The 19,204-nt window shown below is 34.5% G+C and overlaps 1 pseudogene; it reads right to left on the reverse strand.

The window, feature by feature from the left end:
* LOC140833072 (ras-related protein RABA5e-like) overlaps positions 1-11,043 on the reverse strand; it is a 30,410-nt pseudogene extending 19,367 nt beyond the window's left edge.
* Between the last annotated feature and the right edge of the window lie 8,161 nt (positions 11,044-19,204).

The following is a 19,204-nucleotide window of genomic DNA, read 5'->3' on the forward strand; positions in this document are numbered from 1 at the left end:
AATTAATTGACTGAGATATGATACCAGATTTTATCGGTATTGAATCTGAGTGAGGAAATTATTATCTGGTGATGTTATATTGACCGAGATATCAGGATTGTGCGGTTGTACCGTCGACTTTGAATTGTTAATCAGATTGGAATTAATTTGAGCGGTATATTAATATGATATTATTTATATTGCCATTGCCAGATTGAGGGATTGACAGAATTGGGATTCCAGACCGAAACTGCAAACGAAAGGTATAAGTTAATGTGGTATTGGGAGATCGACTTGAGTCAGTTTGGACTTGAGTTTCCCTAAATCACATACCTTATTTTATTGCATTGATATTTGCATGTATTTGATTGATATACTTGTTCTCTTGATATATAGATAGCAGGTATGTGATTTAGTCCCAATGATGATTAAAAACATGATTAGTTAGTCCCAATGACTAGTTAAATGAATATGTCGTGGCATGCATATGTTCTCCCTTAATTATTGGAACTTAAATGAACTTATTTCCTACTCACCTCAAGTAGTTAAAATAAATCCTCAAACCTCCTTTTTTAACTTAAAGTAACTTACTTGCTAACTGCTATAAATTCTGGAAATGTTTTCTGAATCTTAAATTTCATCTCAAAACTCCAACTCCAGTCCGGCCTCACTGAATTAACTGAAACGATAAAAATCAAAATACTGCATAAAATAATTAACTTAAGGAAAAGCATTTAAATACTCATGCAATAAAATCATTTTTTTAAAATTTAAATACTAGAATTATGCATGGCTTATACGTAGTCTAAGTCACGGGTTCTACAGAAGTGGACCATCAAGGAGTAGGATATCATCCCAAGCATCTCGAGTACATCTCGAAGCTCAGGAAGAACACCAACCAAAAAAACTTTCAGAAGAGCTCATACTCGAGCCAATGAAAGTTTTAAAGATTGTAATTACTGGACAGGTGGAGCAAGAGGTCACATATCGACAAACTGTCCGGAAAATGAAAAAAGAGGTATTAAACGCTTCGATCCTACCCCCGATATTGAAGAAACAGTTTATTACCAAGATCTTATTCAAGTATACCAATTTGAGGACATTGCCTGAGATGAGAATATATATGAAGAAGAAAAGTTCTGAGTCAAGGAGAATCAGATGAAACTGAATCGGAATCTGACTGAGAACGAAGTGTTTCGACAAGAAACACATGAAGATTTGTCTGGGTTTTTATCCAGACAACAATATCTCATGATATGGTCCAAATGATCATGAAAGAAAATCTTAGTCTACAGAGATATCAAGGATTCTCTGCATGACCGGTAGAAAAGTTCTTAGGAAGTCTTGGCCTAAAAAACAGAAAGCATCATCTAATCAATAAAGTTTCTAGAAGGGAAATGGCAATCCCGATGGAACTTAAAGGAAATAGAATGGAGATGCAGTTAATTCTTTCCGAAGAAATTAAAAAGGAATTACAAAAGCTCAATATAAAAGTAGCACGAACTATGTCATGGATTCATATCGGAGCAATCCAGATTATGATAAAGGCTACTTTCAAAGAAGGGATAGATTCACCTATTGATATTGCTATATGCGATAAAAGAATATGGAATCTACAAGACTCAGTACTGGGAACAATCTCAGGAAATCTCTGTGCAGGAAAGATTGTAGGGGTAATCTATCCAAGGATAGCCTACAACCTGACAGATCGAGATTTCAGCCGAGCCTTGACATTACATCAAAATTTCAAGGAAAAAAGGCTGATTAAAGAAGGTAATAAGCCATATTCTATTACCTATCAGATTTCATACGCTCTATCTAATACACATCATTCAGAATTGTTTATTAAAAACGAGTTTATTGAAATCCATGAGATATTCGGAAAAGTTGTCCAGGCAATTTATCCAAAAAGAGTTGAGTTTTCTTTAATACAGGAAACAGATATCCAAATACAAGACAAACCGATTCTACAAAGGAATCAAAGTCTTAGATTGGAATCAAGAAGACTATCTTTTCAAGGAGATAGAATTACTAGTCACAGGTGGGGAAAAACGTCTGTCCAAGAAACCCAACATGAGCTAAAAAGTTTTTCTACAATAGGAAAGCTTAGATGCCCAGAAGGGTGGAAGGAAATAGAAATAGTATTTGATATTACTAAAAAAATGAATCAATTTCTTTGTAATACAATATACTATTTGGAACAACCAATGATAGGAACTTACCAAGGAATGGATCAAATCGGAGAATTGGAAGTTCATATTCAAGGAATTCCAGTAATGATTCTTACGGTTTGGAGAAACAATGCTCCAGTTAAGAGCAGATAAAGAACTCCAACCAGAAGATATAGAATGCCTTAAGATAACTCTACATAAAAATGAAGTAGAGTTTGAATCTAAGGTATCATTGGAAGATGTCAAGAAAAGGTTCAAAGAAAACTAAAATAAAGATCCTTTGGCATGGTGGGACAGAAATCAACTCAAAGCTTGCCTTAAAATTAAGGAAGGCAAAGAGTATGAATTTGTCCGTTGTAAACCTATCCCAATGAATATCATTGATCAAAGGGAGATGCAGATAATAATCAAGGAACATTTGGACATTGGTTTAATCAAAGCAGGAATGTGACCATATAGTATTCTAGGATTTCTGGTAAGAAATCATGGTGAAATAAAATGAGGAAAACCCAGATTGGTTATTAATTATCAAGAAATTAATAAAATTCTGGAGTTTTATGGGTATTTTATACCTAGTAGAAAACACTTGATTAGTTGCATTCGCAATGCCAATATATTCTCTAAGTTTGACTGTATCGAAGAAAGCAATAATTTCACAGCTTTCTCCACACCTCAAGGACATTATATTTGGGAGGTATTACCCATGTGATTGGCTAATTCACCTCAGATATTTCAAAGAAAAATGGATAATCTTTTTAAAGATTATTTTAAATTTATGTTTGTCTATATCGATGATGTTTTAATAGCATCTAAAAATATGGAAGAACATGTCAAACATTTAGAAATTTTCTCTAATGTTTGCAAAAAAAGACTGGTTTTATCTGAAAAGAAAGCAGTCATTGCTACAACAAAGATCGAATTTCTATGAATAGAAATCGATGAGTCTGGAATAATTTTGCAAGACCATATTGTAGAAAAAGTGCAAAATTTTCCAAACGAGTTAAAAGAAAAGAAACAAATTCAAAGTTTTTTAGAAGTTGTTAATTTTACTGGGATGTTTATTAAAAACCTAGCAAAACACAGGAAAGTGATTAGTCCATTATTGAAAAAAGATGCAAGATTTATATGGACAAAAGAACACACAGAAAGACTTGTCTATTTAAAGGAGATTTGTAAAAATCTTCCTAAAATGGCTATTCCTCAAGATGAAGATGATACGGTATTATATACCAATGCCAGTGATCATTGGTGGACTGCAGTTTTAACAAAGCTCTCACCAGATGGAGAACAACCATGCAGGTATTGTAGTGGTTTATTCTCAGATGCAGAAGCCATAAGATGGCATATCAACGAAAAAGAATTTTATGCAGTAAAGAGAGTTGTTGAAAAATGGCCATTATTCTTACTTGCAAAGAAATTTACTTTGAAAGTTGATAACACATAGGTGAAAGCTTTCTTAAGGAATAGAATGAATCTAAACCTGAGAAAGCCAGATTATTAAGATGACAAGCTCTATGTCAGAATTATATTTTTGATATTGTGCGGTGTTCTAAATGGCGGTCGAGGCGGCCGCCTTGACGGTAGGCGGCCCTCGACCGCACCGCCTATGCATGAGGCGGCTGTCGAGGCGGGTCGAGGGGTGTCGAGGCGGCGAGCAGGCGGCCGAGGCGGCGAGCATACGGGCAAGACAGTAGTCAACAATTTTAAAAACCTAGTCAACAATTTTTAAAACTTAGTCAACAATTTTAAAAACCAAGTCAAAGTCAACTAATTTTAAATATTAAAACCCTAACACACCTTTTTCTTTATTTTATTTAATGTTTTCACTACAACTCTCAACTCTCAACCACCACAGTCCACACACAATCTGCCACTGCCCGCCGCCGCCCGCCAGCCGCCGCCGCCAGAAGTCAGAATATTTATATTTTAGGTTAGGCATTGCATATTTATTATTTATCATACTTTTTTATAAGATTTCAGATTTTGTTATTTCAAAAATCAATTTTTTTACTATTATTAATTTATTATTTTATTATTGATTTATTGTTGAAGATTAATGGTGTAAAAAGTTAAACAACCGGAGTTGGAATTTAAGCCAAAGTCTAATGATATTGCTTGGGAATATGGGGTGTTGTATAATAAAGAGAAAAGGGATTGGATCACATGCAAGTTGTGTAAAAGACTTATTAAAGGAGGAGTTTATAGGATGAAGCATCATATTGCGGGTATTGTAGGACAAGTTGAAGCATGTCCTAAAGCATTCGATGAGGACAAAAAAAGAGTGAGAGACTATCTTGAGGGTGGAAGAATTAAAAGAAGAAAGGGCGGAGATAAACATATGTGTTGATGAAGAGGATGGTGAATGTCAAGTGATGGGAGATAATTCAAAAAAAAAGCCAAAGAATCTCGGTCTTATTGATAAGTGGACATCCGCAATCGATTGAACAAAGGCAAGACAACAAAACATAAATGATGCCTTGAAGTTAAAGTTTACAAATGATGTGCATGAGTATGTTGACGGGGATTCCTTTTCATTCAATTGACAATCAAAGTTTTAGACAACTTGTAGAGGCGATTGGCCAATTCGGTCCGGGCTACAAACCTCCAAGTCAATATCTTTTAAGAGAGCCATTTTTGAAACAAGAAGTGGAGAGGACCAAATTTTCTCTAAAAAAACATGAAGAAGAGTAGATGAAAAATGGATGTTCCATAATGACCGACGCACGGACCGATCGCAAGAGGAGAAGCATTATGAATATATGTGTTAATTGCAACTAGGCACTTCATTCCTGGGTTCTATCGAAGAATCCATGGAGGCACACACCGGGGTTTATATATTTGAGTTTGTTGAAAAATATATCATTGAGATTGGCCCGCAACATGTTGTTCAAGTAGTGACGGACAACGCCACAAACAATATGGCGGCGGCGGATTTATTGAAGGTTACACAACCTCAAATTTTTTGGAACTCTTGTGCGACTCATACAATCAACCTCATGCTTGAAGCAATTGGAAAACTTCTCAAGTTTAGTGGAATACTTGAGAAAGCAAAGGCCTTGACTATATTCATCTATGCACATCATAGAACTTTGGCTTTTATGAGTAAATATACCAAGAAGAGTGATATTGTGAGGCCCGAGGTGACTAGATTTGCTACTTCATTTTTGACTTTGGAAAGTCTCAAAGACAAGAAAGATCAATTGAGACTCATGTTTACATCCGATGAATGGAGCAAAACAAAGTTAAGGACTAGTGTGAAGGGGAAAGCGGCGAAAGCCATGGTAATAAGTATATCTTTTTGGAATGGTGTTTCTTTAACTTTGAATGTTTTCACCCCTTTAGTGAAAGTTTTACGTCTTGTTGACGGTGATAAGAAGCCTTCCATGGCATTCTTATTGGGAGCTCTTAAACAAGCCAAAGAAGACATTGACGGTGATAAGAAGCCTTCCATGGCATTCTTATTGGGAGCTCTTAAACAAGCCAAAGAAGACATTAAAAAGCCTTTCAAAAAAGAGGAAAATGTCATTCCTATTTTGAAGATTATTGATGAGAAGTCTAAGGGTAGACTTGATAGTCCCTTGCATTATGCCGCTTATTTATTGAATCCGTTTTTTTACTTCAAAGATTCAAGCATATCAAATGACACCAATGTCATGAATGAGTTTTTGAATTGTGTTGATATAATTTTTGCCACTGCAATCTACCATTGCTAATGATGAATTGCTGAAATATAAGAGTAAATCTTGAAACTTTGGAAGAAAAATGGCGGTCGCGGCATATGAGAAGGTGGATGTGTACGATGACTTTGACCCGAGTAATCTTTTTTCCTTTATTTTTATTCAAGTCAGTACATGTATTTTTTTTACCCATCATTGGTTTAATTATTTTTTTCCTCTTTGCTTTTTTAAGTTGGATGGTGGTCCCCAATTACGGTGGTGACACTCCAAACTTACAAAAAATGGCAATGAGATTTCTCTCTTTGACAAGTAGTTCATCGGGGTGTGAAAAGAAATTGGAGTCAATTTGAAGGGGTAAACATTGAGAACTAATTCATAAATTATGTTATCTATCATTTTTTTTTAACAATGGTTTTAAATTTTTAGATACATACTAAGAAGAGGAATAGGCTTGAGACATCAAGATTGAATGATCTTGTATATGTCAAACTCAATGCTAATCTTTTGAAGAAGAAGAGTAATAGAGAAATGGGTGGAGATTTGCTTCTATCCTCTCAAGCTAGTGAAGCTCAAGGTTGGCTTGTCGATGATGGTGATGAAGATGAGGTCGAGCCGGGTTCAAGACTTACTTGGAGAATGGTAGCGGAGGCCTCGGGAGCGGATGAAGTGCTACATCCAAGGAGGAGTGCAAGGAACATCCCCATTAGAGAACTTAATGAAGATTTAGAAACATTGGAGGAGGAGAATGAAGAAAATGTTGATTTTGAGTCCGATGATGAGAGGATCATGGATGTAGTAGATGGTGCATATGTGGATGATTTGGAAGATTAGTTATGTTTAGTCTACTGCTTGTTCTAATGATGGATAATTGATTGAAACTTTGAAAATTTGAACTTAGTTTTTTGGTAAAAAAAATTATATTACTTCGTTAGCATAATAACGTTCATATGATGATGAATCTTTATTAATTGCACATTATCTAGATGATATTATATTTTGTGCTTAAACATTATTTAATTGTACATTTTACATAAAAATGATTATATTGCATGATTATCTATAAAAAAATATTTAAAAAAATTCAACCGCCTAGGCACCGTCTAGGCGGTAGGCGGTCAGCGACCGCCCCGCCACCGCCTCCCGCCATTTACAACCTTGATATTGTGATAATAAAATCTCATGAAAATATTCTTGCAGTTTCTCCATTTCAGGTTTACCAACAGAACTGGGAGAAATTAAAAACAAGAGTTGGCATTAACTCAGGTACCAATAGGGTTGATGTTTCAGGAAAATATCCTAGGGTATGGATGAAACCTAATTCATATCTCAAGGAGGTCAAAGCCTGGTATGAATTCGGGGCTCTTGCCTCAGTTTATACCACATCACCCAGCTTTCCGGAAATTTCAGGACTACCTAAATGGATTCAGGAAGTTGTTCATGAAGCTTGGGCGAACAACGATTATTTGTCCAGAGGAGATGTTTTGGAGCTATACTTTTTCAGTGCAGTACCAGAACCAGCAGGGAAAGGCTCATCAAGTTAAGGAGGCCAGATACAAATATTCAGAAATTTATCAAAGACCCTCCGACAGAAGAAACACCCCTGTAGTTTCAATAACTGAAGACGATATTTCAACCAGGAGCATGGGGTTTATGGGTTTGTCTTACTGAGATGGATAAAGTCAAGTTTCCATTTAAGTTTTATCAAAAAAAATTTAAATGGATCGTTCCTATTAAATACAATGACAGGAAAAACCACCAGTTTTGCAGAAGAAATATTTGAAAAGAAAAGAAATCTTCTGTGGAACAGCAAGATACCGGCAAGTAAAAAAACTCGCCGAAAATTCTGCAATATGGCACATGTAGGAAGATGGTCAGAAAACATCTGCCCTGAATGCCAGAATCAGAAAGAACCGGAGTTTGGTAAAGGTTTCGAACCGAGATCTGATTGGAAACATTTACCGAAACAAGGACAAGTGGGGAAGGACCACAATCACATTTTCCTAGAGGATACAAAAAGCCAAAGATTACTCGACAAAGCTAAAGTAGACATGTGACCAAATCCACTAAAGAAAACAGGACCACCAATAATAGATGGAAAATGACAAAGAACATTGGATTCCTTATCTTTAAAGATAAAGGCAATCTGATAAACGGACAAGAAAACTGGACCCAGAATTCATACTATAAATAAGGGTAAAGGAGAACCAGTAAACCACACCAGAAAGAAACCTAAAAAAATGTATTTAACATATCTAAAGGTTTTAAAGAGAAGAATCAAGTATAAGAGAGATCAGGTGGAAGCTCTTAGATGGCTAATCCAACATTTCCAAAAAAAAAGAAATGAGATTACAGCATATCTCTTACAAACTCATCTCTACTGGTATTGCGGAGAGATAAAAGAATATTAGAAGTTGATTTCTAGATCGACACTCTAGAAAAAGACATTTCAAGAAAGTGGAGGGACAATCTTAAAGGACCACTCAACCACTACAAGGTCCCAAGGCAAACTGTAAAGGCTTATTAAAATTTGGAATCCCAAGTTTCAAATCCGAAGGAGCCTTCTATAAATAAAGAAGCACAAGGAAGATGAAGACATTACTCAACCTCTTCATTTTTCTTCAAAATAAGTTGTAATATTTTTCAAAGTTTATATGTGTTGTGAGTTCGGCTACTATAAGTAGCTAAACAAGTTTCTCCTCTTCTACAGGAGGTTTCAATGTAATAATAAATGTTTGTGTTTGAATAAAGAGATCTTTGCTCTTAGCCCCTCTCATGTATTATTTTCAAAATTTTATCTTTTATTGTACACTCTAAGGTAAAAAACGAATTAGGTTGTGCCAAGTGCCGCTGAAGGAATCTGCGTCGGTAACCATCGGTTGCGATCGCGTGGTTGGGCTGTGAGGAGCAGTCTGTAAAATACGGTGGATATAACCCGGTGGTAGTCCGGTCAAAGAGGTAAAAGATTTAATTTTATTTTACGGAAGCATGATGGGCCATTATTTAAAAAGAAAAATCAATTATTTAAAATTGAGGATGAGGGGTATTTTGGGGAATTAGGTAGTAAAACCAAATTTAATAAAAAAGGGGTACTGAAACCTAAGTTGCCCATCATTTTATCTGTAGGCCAGTATTAGGCCTCTTTCAAAATATAAACAGTGCTCATGAGACATTCATTAAAAAATGAGGCTGACCTCACAACAATCGAAGAAGCTAGATTAGAAATCAGAGGAGGCGAGTTCATTGAATTTGGGATAAGATTAATTAGAAATCTCTCCCTTTTAGTCAACTTGACACGAATGTTGATTTCAACAATAGAAACATTTTTTACATTTACGTTAAATTTTTCCCTTAATCTTGCGCAATAAAATGCGGAAGGCAAACAAGAAAAGGATATTTCATTGAATGGTATAGGAACACTGTGCTGTGATAACTGATAACTAGTATTTGCACAACAAAAGACATGCCACACATTGTATAGAGACACTGTTGTGATAACTGGTAAGCGGGCACACGTGACACATCACATATATAACATAAATAAAATATATTTTATGCTTTATCCGTCTTTAACCCATCATGTCATATTCTTCTACTATTGTAATAGAAAATGGAAACTGTAAAGTATCAAATAATCAAAAAATCGTAACGCAGCAGAATCCAATCAATAAATTCATTTGACCTAAAAATCACTCATGCCACATGCAAATAAAAATCAATCCACATCACACATTTAGAAATAACGACAGAAATGTAATCACATGAGAGATATGGTTGCCAACTCTGTTACCATTACAATCTCACACATTTATATTATGCCATTTAAAATCTTGGAGATCAACAAGATACAGGAGATTACATAAATATCACACAAACTATATATGTCCACCTGTAAAATGTATAATAATCACCAACAAATCCATAGAATGTATGCCAAGGTTGTGCTTAAAAGTAGTTTCATTCAAATTGGAACAAACAGAGAGTGAACATATAAAATATTATGCCAATTAGTAAATTATTATTCAGATCCAAACATAATTACACCTCTCTTTTTTGATTTCAATAACATAGAAATGACCCATTTAGTAAAAGGCAAATCTTTTGATTCCCGGTCCACCACGATCATGCTACAAAATTATATTTTGATCATTTTAACCTAAATAAACCCATCAAGACACAACTAGCAAAGCACAAGGTACAGAAAATCGATAACATCTGTACCTCATATCATCCCGTGGACAATGTTTAATCAATCTGAACGATGATTGGATTTGGATCTTGGTGCCAGTGACAAAGGGAAATGATATTGAATTTCAGGTTTCCAGTAAAGTTCCTCAAATCCTACATTTATGAGAGTTTTAGTAAATAAAACCTTTTTACTCTTAACAAATCGAATCGAAACTCATCATCAATCATCCTAAGGATATAAAATCAAGTGAAATTTAATTTTAATATCAAACGCTGTAAATATATCCCCTTATTTTAGAAACCAGATTTCACAAAAATCCACCCATTTAGTAAATCGATAAGGGGTAACAGTAATTGTTCTTTTTAAAAAATATATATATATTATTATTTATCATATCTAGGCCTCATTCGGGATTTAGCTCTAAATTCACCGAGTTTACTCGAATTTTGTCGGAACCAAAACTTCTTCCTAGTCCAAAACTAGTCAAATTCCGAATGCCATTTTCAATTCCTACAACTTCAAAACCTAAAATTTCGGTGAAATTTTCCCTTTAGATGTCAAATTCACCACGAACTTAATCAATCAAAATTGCCTAAAACAATTAAAAAGAAAAGGCGAAGAGAAACATACTCTTGAGCTCATCCAGCCACCTAGTGATACTATCAAAAGTCGTCCTCCTGCTGATATCATACACCACAAGCGTCCCAAACGCTCCGCCGTAGTAGGCCGAAGTGACGGCCCGGAACCTCTCCTCACCGGCGGTGTCCCAAATCTGAGCCTTCAATTCCAAGCCATCGATCTCAAGCGTCTGGGTTTGAAACTCGACACCGATCGTAGCTTTAGAATGCATGTTGAACTCATTCCTGGCGTACCGCGACAGTAAATTCGATTTCCCGACTGCCGACTCCCCGAATATCACGATCTTGAACAAATACTCCTCCCCCTCGTCATCTGAAGAAGAACCCATTTCAAATTTATTCGAATTAAAAAAAATTTATGACAGTTTAAATTATAATTGAGATTGAAATGACGAGAATCAATTAATCAAACTTAATTTTATCTCATTTATTTATTATTTTATTTATTTATTAATTTGAGATAATTACATTATACTATAAAGATAAAAAACATTTTTCACACTTAAACTCGTGCTAATTTTTTTTAAGTTTGAAAAACTTGGAGCTCGACATTCACGCTTCGGGACGCTTCACGCTTTTTAGAACCTTGTTTATAACCGTCTTTTCATATATTTTATTTCGCATTACAATAATATAATAATATTGAAAAACTATTTTTCCTTCTATGTATATACATATATTAATTAGTCAACGCTTTCGGATATGTGCATAGCACAGCGTCACTAGTGCGAGTCGAGTCCATATGCAACGGTCTAGTAAAGAGAGTACTTCCTTCGTTCCTAACTCTAGTTCAGCTATTCGATCAAATGCCTCAAAGGGCTGCTACACCTCTCGATTTGTCAGGTATACTACGAAGAATGGGGATGGGATTCATTCACTTGCATTCTTGCTAGCACTACAAAAAGCTACCTCTTTTGTGGTTTTTTATGCGTATCCAAATCCATGCAACTCAATTCAAACAAGTAACAAATTGAACTACTAGATTCGGGATGTAAGAGACAGTAGCTCACAGAGCTCATTATCTCTATCCCACTTCGAAGACGATGTGTCTTCTTTCTTTTGACAATATTTTATTTTGATGTTTGAGATCGCCTCCGTGTGGTTCATCCTTATTTTAGAGATGAGATTAGAGAATGACACATAAACGATACATATATAAAATAATTATTATTATGTATTTAGATTGTAATTATTAATAAATCGAATTGATTCATAAAATTTTATTGTAAGTATTAAATTTCTTTTGAATAAAGGTAAGATGAAAATATCATGTTACATGTGAATGATGGGCAATTGTAATCCATTAGCATGATATAAAAATTTTCATCCCGAATTTTCGGTATACCGAGATTATCATATCGAAAATACCGACTTTATCCAAATTTTTGATATACCGAAATTTTCGGTACGGTATGAAACCGATATCGGAATTTTCGGTATGATAACGGTATGGAATTTGAAATTTTTGGTATATACCGAATATAGAAATACAGAAATAATATATACAAATTTAAAAATATAAGTTAAAAAATACATATTTTTGGTGTAAAATGATATATATCGATACCATACTAAAATAAAAAAAATTTAACTTCTGTCTAAACTCATCATATTGAAATAGTCCAAATCAAAGTTTAGTGAAGCAACTCGACTTATATTTGAGAATTTAAACTGTTGAGAAATCTTATATCTGTAGCCTAACCTTACAGCTAGCTAGATGAATGGATGCTGAGCCTCGACTTGTTGAAAAGCTGATAGGCCCAGAAATCACAGGACCTCAGACATTGTTGCATATATAGCGGAGAAGAAGTCGCACATATTGCTCACTACAAGAAAAATGATTTTCCACAGCACGTCATCAACAGCGTGCATTAAAAGCATGTGGCGAATACTACTTTTCACGGCGTGCACCCACATGTGCGCTGTTAATAGTGTTGCACTTGATACTATTAACGGCGTTTATTCAAGCACGCTGCGGATAGTAATATCCGCAGCATGTATTTATGTGTGCTGTTAATAAATTATATAAACGATAGCGTGCAGTTATATATGGGTTGTTAATAACCTACGCAATTTTCGCAGGGCACAATAAAGGCACGCCGTTAATAGTATTATTAACAACGTGCATGTTTATCTCCGCTATTAAAAATAAATCGTTTTTTTAAAAAAATCGTGTTTAAACATTAACGGCATACATTAATTGCACGCCGTCAATAGTCTTATTCACGGCATGCAAATCATTAGCACGCCGAGGAAAATGGGTTCGAGTTTTTAAATTAGCAACGGTTTTGGTGAAACCGTCGCTAATTTAAAGGTTGCGACGGTTTAGACAACCGTCGCTATAATTAGCGACGGTTTAATAAACACACCTCGCTTTTAGTGACGGTTCTCTTAAACCGTCGCTAATAGCCATAAATCAGTGACAATTTTATAAAAATCGTCGCTATGTGCGACGGTTCAATTTTAACCGTCGCCAATAGCGACGGTTTAATTGACAACCGTCGCTAATAGTCACAAATTATCTATAAATATCCGATTTCCATTCCATTTTCCTCCACACCACTTTACAACACTTGCAATTTTTCTCTCTTATACGATTTTAGTTTCGATTTAAGTACGTTTTTTCTTTCAATTTTTAGTTAATTTTTTAAGTGTTAGTTATCATAGTTGTATTATAGTTTTTTTTAAAAAAAAAAATTATTAAGTTATATAGTTTTTTTTTAATTTATTAAATTATAAAAATAATTTTTTTTTATTTTTACTTAAAATAAAGCGACGGTTTTTGAACCGTCGCGAAATAAAGCGACGATTTTATAACCTTTGCTAAATTTACAGACTATCGCTAAATTAGCGACGGATTATACACCGTCGCTAAATTAACGACGGCGTCTTCGGTTATAAATCGTCGCCGATGACAAAACCGTTGCTAATTTTTTGATGTTCTATGAATATTAACGGCGTGCATTGCACGCTGCGGATAGTTATATTAACGACATATATATGCACACCATGAATAATAGTATTAACAGCGTGCAAATGTACGCTGCAGATAATCTTGAACTTTCAACAGCTTGCAACTGTGCAGCGTGCAATGCGCGCTGCGGAAAGCCCATATGCACGCGGTGGAAAGCCATTTTTGTTGTAGTGGCTGTTGAAGTTTATTGGTGTTAATTGATGTCTTGGATCTCCAGACACATTTTGCGGTTGGTATTTATTGTCTTTATGGATTTGTTTTGTATATCTTTCTTGGTCTCTTTGACTGTCTTGAGGGATTTGTTTAGTATTGGTAATCCTTGGCTTTGATATTACAAGAGAATGAATTTTTTTTTTTATATTTTCGGTATAACGGTATTTTATCGATACCATACCGAAAAGTCGGTAAAGTAACGTTATCATTTTTCTCATAACAATATTTTTTGTATGGTATACGGTATCCAAAATGTTAATACGGTATACCGTACCGACCACCTCTAGTTTTAATCAATACCTATTATCTCATAATGTTTCCTATATGATTACAATTGCGGAATTTATGTATTTTCAAAATAGAATAAAAAACAAATATAATGGTGTGTGCTCTTACTAGCAGAAAAAAAAAATTCTTGTTAAACGATCTCAGAGTCAATTTTATGAGATATATATTCTATTTGAGCTACATATGAAAAAAATATTACTTTTATGTCAAAAATATTGATTTTTATTGTAAATATGAGTAGAGTTGATTTGTATCATGAATAAGGATCTGTAAAATCATCTCACAAGAAACTTATCGACTTATCAAACAAATTAAACATTAATAATGTCCACAAAAATTTTTTATTACCAAAAATTGGCTTTTAATTTTTATTTATATGTACTATCTATATTATTATTTATATAAGAAAGTATCAACCTTTTAGAATTATTATCTTGATAATTTAATAGAGACAAAAATGTTTATTCTTTCATATTTTAATAAATTTATCATTTATCACCTATAACAATCATTTTTCATATTTATTTTTCAATTTAAAATAAATTAAGACATTAATTTATCTTTGATATAACTAAATTAGTAAAAACAATTCATGTACGTGGATTACTACTAAAAAATCATACAAGGTGAAGTCTAAAAATTTTGACTCTAATTCTTGAGCGTTTTAATTTCCTGCCATATATATATATTAACAAGTGTCGAAAATAAGAAATTGTGTGTTGAAAATAGGAGTTGTAAATATTGAAAATTAGTGTATAATGATGTATGTAATTATGTTGTAGAGCCCAAAATCAGTACACGTAAAACTCATGCATTTATTTATTTGTTAAATTATTTATTTAAAATTTAAAATGATTTTTAGCGGTACATGATTTATAAATTTGTATTAATTTAAATTATTAATGTTTATGTGAGGAGCGTTAAAATGATTTCTTGAGTTTTATGTTTCAGGCGATTATTTGATGCGGGATCGAGAAAAAAGAGACTGCGACGATTTTGACAATTTTAAAATGTGGTATTTTATTTTAAGTTAAGAAAATGACATTTTAAATGATTTATTTAGTTTTTAACATTTTAAAAGCCTAATTTAATTATTAGGTGATTTTATGATTTTTAAACTTTTAACGATTTATCACTTGTACATTTTATTTCAAATTAAGAGATTTTATTATAGTTAGAGGAGGGTTAGTATTTAAATTAGTTGTTAATCATTAATTAAGCAAAACTTTATCCCCTAATTACCTAAAACACATGCACACACGTTATCACACTCACACACATTCATGGTTAACATACACACACACACATTTCATTGCTTCCATTTCATTTTTTCAAAAGAAAAGTAGGGTTCCTAGAACTTGCAGCAGCCACCCCTTGCACTTCAAATTTTTTCAGCAATTCACGATTTTGTTGCAAGAAATCAAGCCACAAATCGTTTTGGATCAAACCTCGCACCTTCCCCGCTTCGGTATCGTCGTTTCAGAATTTTTAAAGATAAAAAGCATGTATATTCTATTGTTTCTGCATCGATCTCGTTATATTATGTGTTGTGATGTTTATTATGCGTGAAAATCCATGTATGTTGTGACAAAGTTTGAGCAAAAACATTTGAAATGATTTTTGGATCAAAATTTTTAGATCTAAAAATTTGTCTGCTGTCATTTCGATTACTGTGAGAATTCGGTCGATGTTCTGGAAAAACTTTCTACATATAAAACATAATACTTTTTGATACCTTCGATTTGACAGTAAATTCATAATTTTTGAACTTGAAACGAATGATTAATGATCGTTTCGTGGGATTGCTCAAACTGCGATTTTAAGAAAATTCTTTCTTGATATGTTCTTGAATTTAATTGTTGCAGGCTTTGTTGAGGACCGTCGGATGATCGCTGTTGTGTTTAGGTATATTGAGTATGAGGTTGATATGATTTTTTTGTGCTATGTTTCGTGTTGATAGGCACTTGGTTGCATTAGAAATCGTAGGAATCGTGTTTGTGTCAAAATGTCGTATTCATGAGTTGTGTTGCATTGCATTTCGTGCTTCATTGTTTCGGGGCATTGGTGTGAGTTGAATCATTGCCATATAGTCCTGGAATGAGTCTTGAGGTGTCGGTTCGAGTCGATAGGGCATGGCTTAGAGTTTGCATCAAATTTGAGCTTTAGGGTCAAATAGACGCAGAACTAGAGCCGCAACGCTCTTGTGGAGCGCTGCATCGCCCGACATTTGCATGTCGGAGCGCTGCAGCACTGCCTGGAGATGCCGCAGTGCTAGGGCTACGGCTACGGCCCTAGAGCCTAGCACCTAGGCGCTAGGCAGCGCTAGGCAGTGCAGCAAGGCCCAGCGCCTAGGCGCTTGAACATGTTTTTTTTTTAAAACCACTATTTAGGCTCATGTCTTCTATGTTTTGGGAAATTTTCACACATCACTTTAGGATTTATTTCAGGGGTTGATGTCATGTTTAGTACGATAATTAAACGATGTCAAGTTCCATGTGATTTTGAATGTCATAAGAAATTTGTCATTTCATGTGGTGAGCACGACTATTACGTCTAAGCTATGGAAAAATTAAATGCATGTAAACATGTTAGTATGTGCAGCAATGACCCCAAACGAGATCCAACGAATCTCTCAACACCATGTACGTATGTTCGACGTGCAAAAGGAAAAATATTTTATGATTTTGAGGTATGCTAAATATCTTATGACCAATTATAAACATGTTTGGAAGTCGGTGAACGTGTTTTAGTCCTATAAGGCGCATTTATGTATGGGTCACTTGCTTTGAAACATATCTCTACGCAAAATGATGAAATTTATTTATGTTCAAGTATGTATGATGCAAGTATGTTTATGAAAATTTTTATGACGATGTCATGTCTATGTTTACGTTAACATGTTCAAGTTTCAGTATGTATGCTTTACTTTAAAATGCATGTGGTTTTATTACGTATTACTTGGTATTCTCATTTTATACGTTTTGAGTCTTTAGACTCACTAGACTTGATCGATGCAGGTGAGGACGAGAAGCTTAGGATGGGGAGAGGGCCACTCCTCCTCGTCCACCCTCAGATATGCAGGCTCAGATGCTTGGAGGGATGACTCATTTCTTCGCACAGTTTTCGGGGAACCAGACTGCAGTAGACATAGGGGCGAGGCACAGACTAGAGGCAGCCTAAGAGATGTTTAGGTGGATGGATCCGAAGGAGTTCTCGGGGACTACTGACCCGATGATAGATGAAGGATGGATTAAGTCCATCGATATAATTTTTACATTCATGGAGCTGCAGGATGCGGACAGGGTGAGATGTGCCACATTCCTTTTGACATGAGACGCCAGACTGTGGTAGGAAAGTGCATCTGTGTCAATGAACCTGCAAACACTGACTTGGGATGGCTTTAAGGAGGTCTTCTACTCCAAGTACTTCACCGAGGAAGTACGATCCAGACTTACCAGCGAGTTCATGAGCTGCGACAGGGAGACAGTAGCGTTGCAGAGACTGCGCGAGAGTCATGGTACTGTGTTTTTATGACACTGAAGGTTGATGGGTGTCTTTATAACCGTCTTTTCGTATATTTTATTTCCCATTACAATAATATAATAATATTGAAAAACTATTTTTCCTTCTATGTATATACATATATTAATTAGTCAACGACACACAAACGATACATATATAAAATAATAATTATTATGTATTTAGATTGTAATTATTAATAAATCGAATTGATTCATAAAATTTTATTGTAGGTATTAAATTTCTTTTGAATAAAACTAAGATGAAAATATCATGTTACATGTGAATGAGGGGCAATTGTAATCCATTAGCATGATATAAAAATTTTCATCCCGAATTTTCGGTATACCGAGATTATCATATGGAAAATACCGAATTTATCCAAATTTTTGATATACCGAAATTTTCGGTACGGTATGAAACCGATATCGGAATTTTCGGTATGATAACGGTATGAAATTTGAAATTTTTGGTATATACCGAATAAAGAAATACAGAAATAATATATACAAATTAAAAAATACATATTTTTGGTATAAAATGATATATATCGATACCATACATATTTTTACGAAGAGTGTTAGAAATGAATGAACTATCTTATAAGAACTATCAATTCTTAAGTTAATCAATGCAAAGAATATAATCTCTATGTATCATTGTATTATGATTCTTCATGGATGATATTAATGATCATTCGACATTTATGAAATGAGATGGATAATGTTTTCAACAAAATGAAATTGAGGCTATCCATTTTATGTTTTACAATAAAATGATATATATGTATATTGTTAGTATTGATTCCATTTGCTGAGTTTTATACTCATTCCAGTTATGTTCATGTGATGCAGACACAGGTAAGAAAGACTAATCATCCCTGAGTTGTCGAAGCGAGAGAGAGGCATATGCCAAAATTTGGAGATTTTAATTGGATGCTATTTTTGTTATGTTATGGTTTTGGTTATTTTGGGATATATTGTAAATCTTGTTTTGGTATTTGAAATTAGAAATATGTGTAGATACTATATTAAATGGTATATGATGTATATGAAATCTTTTGTATGTGTTTTATGTGTTGCTTGTGGCAGGTGGCATGTCCTATTTGCGGCCCAATTTTTTTTAAAATTACACCTTTTCTCCAAATTATATTTCAAAGCTTCCGCACTGATTTTGCAATTTATTCACGAGTGTTACATTTAGTGAGGCCCGAGGCCAAAGAGGGCGGGGTGTGATCACCGGTGCCACAAGGTTGCACGGACAATGAGCGGCTCCTAGCAGGCTTCTAGGCGGAAGGAACCTGAATGAACCGATCTTACACCGGAAGGAGAGGGATTCCGAAACTGTTCAGGTATGAGACTGTGCAGTTGAAGAGGGTTTAAAAAAGATTTGATTGGTACTACTCATATCAAGAATGTGCATCTTCTTTTCGGTAGCTCATCACATAAGAACTCCAAAGTTAAGTGTGCTTGACATGGGGCAATTTTGGGATGGGTGACCCCTGAGAAGTTTCCTTGGGTGCATGCGAGTGAGGACTTAAGCACGCTGGAAAGACTCGT

This window comes from Primulina eburnea, chromosome 5 (assembly GCF_022965805.1).
Source record: "Primulina eburnea isolate SZY01 chromosome 5, ASM2296580v1, whole genome shotgun sequence".
Lineage (NCBI taxonomy): Eukaryota > Viridiplantae > Streptophyta > Magnoliopsida > Lamiales > Gesneriaceae > Primulina > Primulina eburnea.